Below are 13,388 nucleotides of genomic sequence, written 5' to 3' on the forward strand. Positions count from 1 at the left end.
AATCTTTTCATAGACCCTTGAAAATCCCAATAAGTTAATTCTTTAATTAATTGATGGTTTTGTTTTATTGCAAATCACATTGTATTTTTAACTAAACTTCTCATTTATTTTTGTTACTATATAGAAATGTTATTGACTTCTGTAATTTGATCTTTTTGGACTTTCTTACTGATTACATAGTTTGTATGTGGAGTTTAATTTTTATATGTAGATGATCATATTTTCTGCTACAAATGAGCATTTTATTTCTTCCTCCCTCATCTTATGCTTTCAAGTAATCTATTTATGAGGGTTCATTTTGTTTTTTTCTTGTTTTATTGCATTGGTTGGTACCTGCAAAACTATATTGAGCAGTGAGAATGATAAAAAGAATTGTCAGCTTTTCATTATTAAAGCAGATAAGCCCAAAGATTTATATAAAATAAGATGTCTGTTTAAGGTTTTGATCTATAACTTTCAAATTTAGGAAGCTGTCTTCTACTTGTACTTTTCTGATCATTTTTATCTTAGCAAATGCTGAACAATATTAAATGTATTTTTCAAATGTATTAAGATAAATTGTTTTCTTTTATATACTAAACTACACTAATATATTTTACGCTGTTAAATTGTTCCTTCTGTTCCTGGGAAAGACTCGGTTCTATCACAAAATATTACTTAATGAATGTTTTAATTAAGTGATACATTTTATTGAGAATTTCTGGCTTTTTGATAATAAATTAAATTATCTTTGCTTGTCCTTCCCTTACCCACTTTTGGAATCCAATTTATATTTAGCCTTACAAAATAAGAAGAGGAAATTTCTCTTTTTATTTTCTAGAATAATTTATATGAGGTATGGATTAACTATTCTTTGAATGTTTGATAGACAAAAAACTATAAAGTCTATGCAATACAGGGTTTCTTGTATGTGTATGCAGAGGGAACTAATAATATTCTGATTTTTTAAATATTTTTCTATTGAAATACTCTATTTTTTATCATCAATGTGGACATTTTACATTTTTCCAGAAACACTTCATCTAAATTTTAAAATATATTAACATATAGTTATGCATAGTGATATTTTACTATTTTTCAAATATTCTCATTTGACTATTTCCCCACACACACACCTGGCCCCCTTTTATAGCTCCAGGGATTCATTCAACTTTCCTGTTAGTTTTGCATCTCAAAGTTTTGCATATGTCTTGACTGAACTCAAGGGCATGAGTAGGTATTTTACAAACTTTTAAAAACAGGGGACCTTTTCAAGGCCCATAAGCTCTTTGTACTTTTTGAATTCCTCTTCTTCCTAATGTCTCACTAAAAATGTATGTCCATAAAGGTTTATTTATTGGTTGATTTTTCTCTTTGGGGGCACTATTCCCACCAAAGAATAACAATGTGAAAACAATAAGTAGACTATCAGTGTCCCTTATGAAAGACACCTTGAGCACTGAGGTCTGAGAAAAAAGAATCAGAGATAGGATATAAAATGCATAATTACTTGTACACAGAAGACTCATGCAGTTATTGTGCAATATAAATTCATCAAACAATATCATAAACATTCAAGTGTCTAATAAACGCTTGCCAAAAACAATTTCTTCTTGACTATTTATGCCAGATCTATCCTTTATAGAAGATGAATAATTGGATCTCTTTGTAACATCATACAACTTTTCAACTCTGCCTGCATCATCATCCCAAAATGGGAAAATGCAAGTTCTTTTTTTTTTTTTTTAATTAACATTGCCACTCGTTCCTTTTCTATTAAAAAAGAAAACATTTTGCCTTTGATCTGACAAATGAAAAATACTGATAACTCAGCGTTTGGCTTCCTCTAGACTGTCTAGTTATTATAGCTCATGACCTTCATTAGATCACAATTCACCAAACTTGACATCTTTAATATAACTTAGTTCATATTTTCCTTCTCTTAAAAGCATTTCTCCTACTTCCACAGCTATTCCAGACAAAACTATGTACTATTTTCTGCTAAGATGTTGGACATTTTGTATGAATTGCCTGATAAATGTACCATTTTACCTGGCCCTCACTTCTCTATTAAAGAAGCCACTAAACAAAATAATTATACTAAGTGTAGAATAAAACAAACAGAGAATTCAAGATATGAATTTATAGGCTATGAGTAGAGTATGAATGATAAACTACATGTAAAAATGGATTTATTCTCATGGAAAAATGCATATTGTTTATGAAATGAAAAAGTTGATTTAAAACAAAGTATTGAGAGTCTTAACACATTTTCATTTTGTGTCTTACACAATTCAGGTTTCTATAACAAGAATATCATAGACTACGTGGCTTGAACAAAAATTGTTTATTTATCACAGTTCTGGAGTTTGGGAAGTGTGAAACTGAGGTGCCTGCATAGTCAGATTCTGGTGAGAGCTCTCTTCCTTCCTTTATAAGACCACCAATCCTATCATGTAAGCTCTACTCCATGACTTCATCCAAATCTAATTATGGCTCAAAGTCTTCATTTCAAAACATCATCATATTGGAGAATACGGCTTTGAAATATGAATTTTCAGGGATAAAAAGATTCAGTCCAACATAGCGTTTTGAGTACATAACTGAAAGAATTTAATTGTATGATAATAGAGCTAATATCTTAATTGAATGTAAATATGCATGATTTTAATTATCTTTTTTCTTTTATCTATATTTCAAATCTTTTCTACAGTTTATTACTCTGTACTAGTTATCTATTTTTGTATGACAACAATCCAAATACTTAGTCATCTAAAACAGCTATATATTATTAGTGTTCACCAATGCTGGGCAATTATGGAAATATAAGCAGACTTGGATGATTTTGACTGAGATTCCTAATTGTGGGCTGTTAGCTGACAGACATGTTGTTTGAGCCTTCCTGGTCTAAGGGAGCTTCACGTATATGTATGATGTTTGAATGGCCCCCAGATGTAACTGATCATCATATACTTCTTCATTCAACAAGCTGGCCCAGCCTTATTCACATATCAGGGAAATAGTTTAGAGAGAGAGTGAGGCCTCATCTCAAAACTGTTACAAAGTTACTTCTCCCACATTCTATTGGTCAAAGCAAATCATAGCCAGCCCAAATTCATGAGGTGGAGAAATAGATTCTACCTTTTTGAGGGAGGCCACAGTTCTACTTCAAAGGGTCATGGATATAAGGAGGTATATAATCCTGGTCATTTTTGTAAACAACTAGCCACCATTACCTACATTATAAAAGTTGAAAATTATAAAAATAGTAAAACACTACTTTTAGTGTTCCTTGTATCTCAACTGTGTACTTACCTGCAGAAAACAGTTGACTGCACCATGTTGGTGGTCCATAAATATTAATTATACATTGATGGAGGGTGTGAACACTGATAATACCCATGTTTTGTTAGGAAGCCCATCCTATTCTCATATAGAGCAAATATTTGTGTTAATCAGCACTGTTTGTGTGTATTTGATGTGTAAGTAGAGATAGTTCCATTTCTAACTTCAAACCTGCTCCTCTTTTTTGTCCCACTATGTATTAATAATGTTATCATCAGTTAAGATATCCAGAAGCTTTCACACTGGATTCAGCATTGTCACTCACCCACCAGCCTGTTACTAATCAACAGATGCTACCTTTGCAATAACTTTAATACCACATTCTCATTTTATTCCCCATTGACACTACATTGGCAAAAACATCTTTCACATCCTCTACAGAGTTACTGAAAGAACCTCTTGACTTGACTCTCCAAGCCAAGATGGTCTAGTCTAGTATATCACATTCTCCTCTGCCTTATTTATTTCCTCAGGGAATAGTTCTGATCATGTTATTGTTCCACTTGAAACTTTAAATGGGTCCCTTGAAACTGCTGAAAGTAATTTAAATTCCTTCAGCATGGCCATGCCATTCCTTTAGAGCTTTCCAGGAAGGTGAGCAAATTATATTAATCTCCATTATCTCCTGCTATTATTCTTATGCCATTTAAGCCAAGCAGCCCCTTGAAGGATCACCACCAAGATGATATGTCAAAAATATTAGCCAAATGAAAAAATGTTTAAAAAATATTTGTCTGCTTCCATAAAGCCCTCTTTTTTAATAGCTTTTAAATGCTCTTAGAGTAACTCTAATTCTATAGCTCAATAAGACAAAGTTGACCTCACCTTCTATCATTCTCTATCTTCTTTTTTTCAGATACATTGCCCTCCCCATTCTGTTCCTTAAACACATGCATCTGCATCTTGTTTTTTTTTACATTTCCCCTTTTGACACTGCCTTGCCTTAGCTCTTCACGGGGCTTTTTATTTTCATCATTTAGACCTTTTGTAAGAAGCCCTTATCTTCCAATATTCTCTTTTTCAGAGAGTCTACTATGCTCATGTTTATTAGATGGATTGCTTACCATTTTCCATTCTCCTGCCTGCATAGCCCTCTCAGACACGTTAGAAAATCTTTTTTTAAAAGATTTTATTTATTTATTCATGAGACACACAGAGACAGAGAAAGAGACAGAGGGAGAAGCAGGCTTCGTACAGGGAGCCTGACGTGGGACTTGATCCCGGGCCTTCAGGATCACACCCTGGGCTGAAGGCGGCACCAAACCGCTGAGCCACCTGGGCTGCCCCACTTTAGAAATTCTAATTTCAGAAAAACATGAACAATGTTTCCAGGAATTTACCATAATGTTGGTACTAAAGTAGTAATAAATGGTAGTGTACTAAAATAGTAGGTACTAAATAAATATTTGTTGAATCCATAAATAAATGAATATTACAACTAACCTCTGAAATGTATATACTTGGACATTTTCTTCTACAGTAATAGTAACTATGACACCTTTTTAAAATCATTCCAAAGTCAAAACTAAGAAGAAAACTATCAGTCCAAATATGAAAATGGGAAGATGATTTCACCAATGAGAGGGAGGCTTTTTATTTTGAAGGCATATTGAACCTGTCTTTTAGGTTTTGCTCACGTCGTAGCTTCTGACATAAATTGTATACAATGACCAGAGTTTAAAAACCTATTCTTGTCACTGCCATCCATCTTGAAAAATCCCTACAGATCAGTTCTTTTATGTGCATCTAGTTCTTCACAAGTTATGGGAGGCTTGAGATCCAAAGGCAACCTCTTAGTTACTAATTTCAATCACCAATCTCAAATCAGTCTGCAAAGATGGACTATTCTGTTTATACAGGAAAGCTATGTGGAATGAATTTGGTGGCATGTAGACCCAGTTACAATACTTAACTGTCACATCACAGGTATGTCCATATATTCATATTCTTAAATGTGTTTATCTATTGTTCATCTTCTGACCAAACAACATGAAACACAAAAGCAGAGCATAGTTTCATTGGCAATCAGCTTATGTAAGCACATTCATTTGCTAGGACTGCCATAAAAAAACACCACACACTGGATGGTAAGCAACAGAAATTTATTTCTCACGATTCTAGAGGCTTAAGCTACCCAGTCAGCAGGTTTGGCTTCTTCTGATGCCTCTCTCCTTGCCTTCTCCCTGTGTCTCACGTGATCATCCTCTGTGCATGAGTGTCCCTGGTGTCTGTCTAATCTCTTCTTCTTATAAGGACACCAGTCAGATATGATTTGGGCCCATGTTAACTACTTCATTTTGACATAATTATCTCTTTCAAGGTTCTACCTCCAAATTCAGTCACATTCTGAGGTACTGGGGTTAAGGTCTCAACATGTAAATTTGAGAGGAGACAGTTCAGTCCACAAGAGAAGAGAAAGCAGTAATCTTCTCAATCAAATGTGGAGAACAGTACTTTGTTGGTTCCATTCCCTGCTTGCTGTTCTCTGCTGGCATCCTATCTCTTATATTTTCCACACCCCATTAAGCTTATCAAACAAACTCCTATGAATTTCAAAGGAGGTCCTCCCCTTAGAAGATCTCTCTACAGGATGTGGAGAAGACATGAATGGGCTGGATTTACTGAGGACTTCAAATAGAGTTTCCAGCTGAATTTCCCTCCAACTTTCACCAAAGTCTTATTTTAAAAAATCCTAACTTCTTTGGCTGAAATACCCCAAATTCAGCCTGGAGTCTGGTCATTATCATGGCCATACTCAAGAGCCTTATTTGTAAGCATCCCTGTGTGATTTTAATAAGTATCTCGAGGGGTTGCTGCTTGTATTAGGCCAGCAGGAAGCTCTGGTTCCAAATCCCAGAGGCTCCCAGGGGACTCAGGCTCTCTGCACCTCAAATGTGGCAAAAGCTTTGACAAATCCTCAGAAACTTCTCCTAATAGGTGATGAGTCAGCCTCTGGGAGCACTGGCCCATCAGAGCAGCAGGCAGGTAAAAGTAGATTTTTCTGCATTTTGTACCAAGCAGCCCCCTCGCTGGCATCACCACTGAGATAGTGTGTCACAAGTGTCAGTAAAGATATTGTTACTCTGTCAGGAACAATGGAAGATATATTTTATTAAAAATTATTATCATCATTATGATTTATAGGCTGCAGTACAATGTCAATTCAAGAGTCAGGTATACTTTGTTATTAGAAAGTGTTTTTTAAATAAGTATGTTCTCTTTATATAAAATAATTTAAAAAAACAAAATTAAATAGCCTTTGTTCAGTGAAGATATAAAATGTTATTAAAGCTTAGATCATATTAGAGGAGAGATTTTTACCCTTGGCCTTGCTCTGAAATAAGTTAATGTGCTAAATGAATGTGAGCGAGTGTCATGGAGATGGTGAGCTTTGGAAAATGTCCTTTCCAAAGGGTGTTTGGAGTTTCTTCAAACTCCAGTTTAATCAAGAGAAGTCTAGAACAAAGTTTTGCTAACTAGTGTGACAGACAGTTTTTAGTTGATGTTATTGTTGCTTTATTTTGTTTTGTTCCCAATCCATCATGGGCTGATATTTTAGTAAAATGCAATATAAATGAATTATTAGAAAAATGAAATAAAAATCAAAGATAAATAAAATACAAACCCTGTTTAGTTTTATTACTAGACTAAACAGACATTGAATTACTTTACTACCAAAATTTTCAACTACTTACTTTCAATTTCTGTTATTATCTTCTTGTGTACTGGTGACAAATAATTCACATGGTTGGAAAAATATGACAGTTATGATTTAAGAATAGATGACCTCAGTCTAGCTAGATGAATATCAGTGTTTCAAGGAAACATAGTTTGACAACCACTGTTAAAGTACTAAATGTATGGTATATACACAAACAATTCTGAAAATAATTATCTTTAGGACACACAGTTTTGTAATGGTCTTTTGTTTCATGTGTTTGTTTTTGGGTTTTGTTTCTCATTGCAAATACCTTTAAGATATCATTTTTGTTTTATTTCAAAAAAGTTCTATTTTCAGTTGTTTTACTGATTTTATTTTTCTTATTAAAAGATTACTTCAATCTGAATTCAGACAATTAACAGATCTTCACATCTTGTGGTTTTTAAAAGCAATAATTGGCCTGCAAAGCTGTTTTGATTATATATGTGAAAATGAGAAATTTTATCTGACCTTCATAAACCATTTAATATGAAAGAATAAGTTAATGGAAGCCTGGATGGATGGATGGATGGATGGATGGATGGATGGATGGATGGATTCTATGTATAGGCTTTCTAATTTCTCTGCAAATTAGAAATTACTCCTTTCCTGTATGCTCTTCAAACTGAAAGACCCAGTAAGAATCAGATAAGATCTTCGCATGATTCATAATTTGCTATAAGCTATCTTATTCTGATCCCAAATCAGGACAGTCCCCGATCCATGACCATCACAACAGTACCATGCACATTTCCCTCAGAACACTCTAAGAATATGCTTTTTTTTTTTTTTTTTGCCAAAAAATTGGCTGTGCTAAATTATCATTGTTTTTAATTCTGCAGTGCCCCAGACATAACTTTCATACACTTGAAGGAACAGATAAAAGAGATAAGAATGCACTATACCACTTACTGTGAATGCTTTTCTATAAGGAATATATGCAACATTGCCTTTCCAGGATAAAGAGACTGTGTGAAGGTTACACAATGACAAAGAGTATGTATTGCATTGCTTGAGTGAATCATCCTAGTCCTTCTGATCACATTAAATCCTGTGCATACACACTACCACATCAATACTGAAAAGCCACTGTGAAGTGGAAGTTTTAAAACCAGATGAATGGCATTAGTCCAGTTGAAGGTGGTTTTACTTTCTGGCTCTTGTTCAAAAGACGAAAAGAGCTTTCTGTCCAAATCTGTGCTTAGAAACTGATGGAGACTAGTAGCAACAGCTTCAGGGCTTCAGATAATTTCTTTGTGTTTGAGTTCTCTTCACTCCATCACTCTTGAGCAGTGTTTTGTCTCAGGAGGCTGTTTAAATTTGAATTATATCTTTGTGATTTCTGCATTAAGGCAAAAGTCAGAACAGAATTTTGAAGAACTGTCCCTGGCAAAATCTAGAAAGGTAATGTGATCCATTTTCTGTTGAGTTTTGTGGGATGCCAGCAAAATTCCCTTCTGTGTAGAGGAAAGCCTTCTTCTTTGTCCTCTGGGCCTTCTGCAGTTCATTTACAGGGTTTCTTGAGGCAGGATATATATCTCAGTAGGTATGCAATATTATGTTGTAGGGGCAACAGGGGGCCATTAATAAAGTTAAAAGATAAACATAACTTATTCTTCCATCTTTTTGAAGGAATAATTGTACCCCATGGTAATTAAATTTAGTGTTATTTCATGTAAAAATAAATGTAGATATATTAGGAAGTAGAATGCAAATTACATACATATTATGATAAACATATAAGGATTAAAATTTCCAACATGCATAAACTACTTAGGCTTCCAGGATTCTCCTAGAATGCCTGGGATGCATCCTCATTCTCTTCTGCTGACAGTGTTATGTGACAAACAAATCTGTGTATCCCTGCTGGAGATAGGCTCACTTCTGCTCTGAGATGACCCATGACCACACATAAAATAATCCCCTGCAAACCAGGATTAGTAAATTTTGATTCCTGAAGTAGTCTTATTTGTAATGTAGCATTATTCTTATAAGGCTCACAATCCTACTGGATTAAGATTTCACCTTAATACTTTGTTTAACCTGAAATACTTCCTAAAGATCCTATCTCCAGAAACAATCACATCAGAGGTTAGGGCTTCAATATATGAATTATGGAAAAACACAGTTCAGTCCATAGTATCTGTAACAGCTCCTCCCTTCAAGGGACTCTTACTCATATTGAACAATCAATTATAAACAGATGACTTGCCATTGAGGAGCTGAAAGACACTCTTCTTCTTGAATATAAAGTGCCCAGAATGACCCAGAAGCACATGGTACCAAGGATGCTGCAGAGGCCATGTTGGAAAAAAACCCAACCACTTGCTTTCCAGAGTGAGACATCTTAGAAGGAACTCAAATATAACAATATCAAATGATACTGAACACAATAATAAGGAAGACTAAGGTCAGAACAAGACAATGTAGAGTAGTGATTTGATACTGACCTCACTAACCACTGCCTGATATGGAAAGATTTTCAAGGTATATTAAGTGAAAAAATGGTGGCAAATGGTATGTAGCATATGACCTCGTTTATATAAAAAATGTAATAAATATATTCACATTAACCACAAGTATATATATTCACACATGTGATAGAAGGATTTTAAAAAATAGATGGATATCTACCCATAGATAGACAGATAGTAGATAGATGATAGATAGATAGATAGATAGATAGATAATGATAGATAGATAGATAGATAGATAGATAGATAGATAGATAGATAAATGATTGATTTGGAAGAGTACATCAGAAATTATTAAGTATGATTAAACTAAGGGGGAAAATTATTGATGTGAAGACTAAGGCTTTTATTTTCTAATTCATATATTCATGTTCTGTTCAAATGGTCTTAGCATGCACATGTACTTAAATATAATATTATTTAAATCTTAAATAGGTAAATATATCTCTTAGTAGTGGATTTAGAGATTTAAAAAAAATTATGCTATAAAAAATTTTGTTACTGTTAAAAATACAAGATAAAAGAATTTTAAAGTCCTTAGAAATGATTATTTACCAGGAAGGTTTACCTGGAGAAATCACTGAGGACACGACAGAAGCTTCTAAGAAACATTTCTCCCTTTCAGCTCCCCAGCCCCCACCACCTTCCACCCAGCCATGAGGTCACCAACCTGCAACAGCATGTGTGACAGACCACAGAACCTGGAATGAAACCCTGGGGCTTGAGTCCTGCTTCTACAACTGATAACAATATAAACTTACACATTTGAAACCATGGAACATTAATTTTCGCATTTGTAACAGAGCTATGATATCTGCCTTACAAAGCCCTGTGAATTTAAATGATAAAATATATGTGAGAACATTTTTCAAACCATAAAACAATACATAAATATTCTTTAAAATAGTGAAACTGCATTGTAACAAGGACCTCACAATACTTTAGTAATTAGATTTATCTTCTTGATAATACTTGAGATGGAACTTCTTCATATTCAGTTCTTCTCTTTTAAAAATGACAGTTTTAAGTCATCTGTGCTTTGAAAAGCCTGCAGAGAAGAAACAGAGGAAGAAGCAAGTATGGAGGAAAGGAGAGAAGACTTAAATTCATTCCAAAGAAGAAAGAATTTTTTGTTCTGACCAAAAAAAAAAACATTGGGCTACTTTAATCCCCTTGTATCAAATATGAATTCAAGAAACACTGGCAGATTTTTTAGCAGTGTCTGATGTAGAATAAGCATAAAAAACAATTTTTTCAATAGATGTAATCAACTTCAGGTGATAATAATTTGACTAACAAGATCCCTCTGTGCATGGCATGAATTATCCTGAGGTTACCATAATGGTATAAGGAGAAACTTCAGAATTAAAGTCAAGAAAAGTAAGTGGGTCCTTGACTGATTGCCTTATTTTAGCTCCTCCCATTGGGGCCAGGAGAGGGGAGGGGATGGGGATGGGGCTGTAAATGGACTATGAGGTAGAGCACCCTGAATAGAAGGGATAATCAGTCATCAAACCATGTAGAAAAGCTGTTCATAATAAACAATACAGTATACCAAAATAAAAAATTCTTTTTTTTTCTCCTAAATAGAGACAAAGAGGAATACAGTGATAAATGTATTAAAAGGTATTTTTTTCCATTGAAAAAAGAAAACTGCTTTAAAATGTACTATCCTGTCAGATTTCTCATGTCTTTTTCTAATTATATACAGAAATATTCCTTTCATTGAGGATAGCCTATTTGATGTTTCTATCTTTTCTTAGTTCTTTATATGTTAAAGATGAGGGATAAAGAACAAGGGAAAATCTTTAGGTTATATACTTTCATTTTATTTTTTTTAAGATTTATTTTTTATTTATTTATGATAGACACAGAGAGAGAGAGAGAGGCAGAGACACAGGCAGAGGGAGAAGCAGGCTCCATGCAGGGAGCCTGACGTGGGACTTGATCCCGGGACTCCAGGATCACTCCCTGGGCCAAAGCCAGGAGCAAAACTGCTAGGCCACCCAGGGATCCCCTCATTTTAAAAAATTTTATAGGACATATCAAACATTGAAATACAAAAAAATAATAAAACAGATACCCATATACAAAACACACATATTCAATTACTTGTAGCATTTTACATGATTTTCTTCATTCTTATGTTTTAAGGGGAAAAAATTACCGATATAGCTTTTTATTTTCTTTACCTTTTTGATTTTTTCTATTTGCTCTTTTAGTTATTTATGTCTTTTATCTTTACTAACCACCTTTCTACTTTCTTTGGCTTTATTCTATAACTTTCAAACTAGTTGCTTAGTGAATGAGCTCATTAATTTATGATCTTTCAGTGTTTTCTCTAGTATGTGCACTTATTTTTTTAAGTTTTTATTTAAATTCAAGGTAGTTGACATACAGTTTAATATTAGTTTCAAGCGTACAATATAGTGATTCAACACCTCATACATCACTCAGTTCTCATCATGATGGCAAGTGCACTCCTTAATCCCGGTCATCCATTTCACTCAATCCCTGTCCCCTCTGCTCTGGTAACCATCAGTTCATTCAGTATAATTTTTCTAGGTTTGCTTCCCTCTCTCTTTTACTTCCCTTTGCTCATTTGTGTTGTTTCTTAAATTCCACATATGAGTGAAATCATATGATATTTATCTTTCTCTGGCATATTTTGCTAAGCATAATATTCTCTACTCCATCTCTGTTGCTTCAAATGGCAAGATTTCATTCTTTTTAATAGCTGAGTAAATTCCATTTTATATATATGGCAATATATGGCAATTCATTAGTCAATGGACACTTGGGCTATGTCCATAATTTGGCTATTGGTGCTCTAAACATTGGGGTACATGTATCCCTTTGGATTAGCATCTTTGGATTCTTTTTGTAAATACCTCATAGTACAATTGCTGGATTATGGGGTAGTTTTATTTTCAACATTTTGAATAATCTCCATACTGTTTTCCAAAGTGGCCGCACCAGTTTGCATTTTTCCCAACAGTGCAAGAGGGTTTCTCTTTTCTCAAATCCGCATCAACACCTGTTGTTCCTTGTGTTATTAATTTTAGTCATTCTGACAGGTGGGAGGTGGTATCTCTTTGTGGTTTTGATTTGTAATTACCTGATGATAAATGACGTTGAACATCTTTTCATGTGTCTGTTGCCCATCTATATGTCTTCATTGGAAAAATGTCTGTTCATGTCTTCCACCCATTTTTTTAATTGGATTATTTGTATTTTTGGTGTCAAGCTTTGTAAGTTCTATATTTGTAAGTATATTTTATATACTAGCCCTTTATCAAAGATGTCATTTGCAAACCTCTTCTCCCATGTTGACTAATTTTGTTGGCTATTTCCTTTGCTGTGCAGAAGCTTTTTGTTTTGATGAAGTTTCAATGGATTATCTTTGCTTCTGTTTCCCTTGCCTCTAGAGACATATCTAAAAAGAAATTTCTATGGCTAATGTTAAAGAGGTTACTGCTTGTGTTCTTCTCTAGGATTTTGATGGTTTCAAGGCTCACAGTTATGTCTTGAATCCATTTTGAATTTATTTTTGTGTATGGTGTAAGTGCTCCCATTTCATTCTTTTTCATGTTGTTGTCCAGTTTTTCCAACACCATTTGTTGAAGAGGCTATTTCCCATTGGATATTCTATCTTGCTTTGTCAAAGATCAATTGATCATATAGTTGGTGGGTTCATTTCTGGGTTTTCTGTTCTGATCCATATGTTGATTTTTGTGCCAGTACCGTACTGTTTTGATCACTACAGCTTTGTAACACAACTTGAGTCCAGTATTGTGATGACTCCAGCTTTGCTTTTCTTTTTCAAGATTGCTTTTAGTATTTGGAGTCTTTTGTGGTTCCATACAAATTTTAGGATTCTTTGTTCTAGT

At 34.1% G+C, this 13,388-nt stretch overlaps 1 long non-coding RNA gene across 3 annotated transcripts in view; it reads left to right on the forward strand.

Annotated features, from left to right (window-relative positions):
* The window catches only part of LOC140614290 (uncharacterized), a 57,505-nt gene that overhangs the window by 32,233 nt on the left and 11,884 nt on the right, over positions 1-13,388 (forward strand). The window contains exons 2-4 of one of the 3 annotated variants that reach the window (XR_012015182.1): positions 2,278-2,390; positions 5,184-5,250; positions 10,124-10,873. This is a non-coding gene — a long non-coding RNA (uncharacterized lncRNA). Of the gene's footprint in view, positions 1-2,277; positions 2,391-5,183; positions 5,251-10,123; positions 10,874-13,388 lie in introns of those variants that run through there. The other 2 variants (XR_012015181.1, XR_012015180.1) reach the window with 2 other exon arrangements.

Source organism: Canis lupus, chromosome 22 (assembly GCF_048164855.1).
Source record: "Canis lupus baileyi chromosome 22, mCanLup2.hap1, whole genome shotgun sequence".
In the NCBI taxonomy this organism is placed as follows: Eukaryota; Metazoa; Chordata; class Mammalia; order Carnivora; family Canidae; genus Canis; species Canis lupus.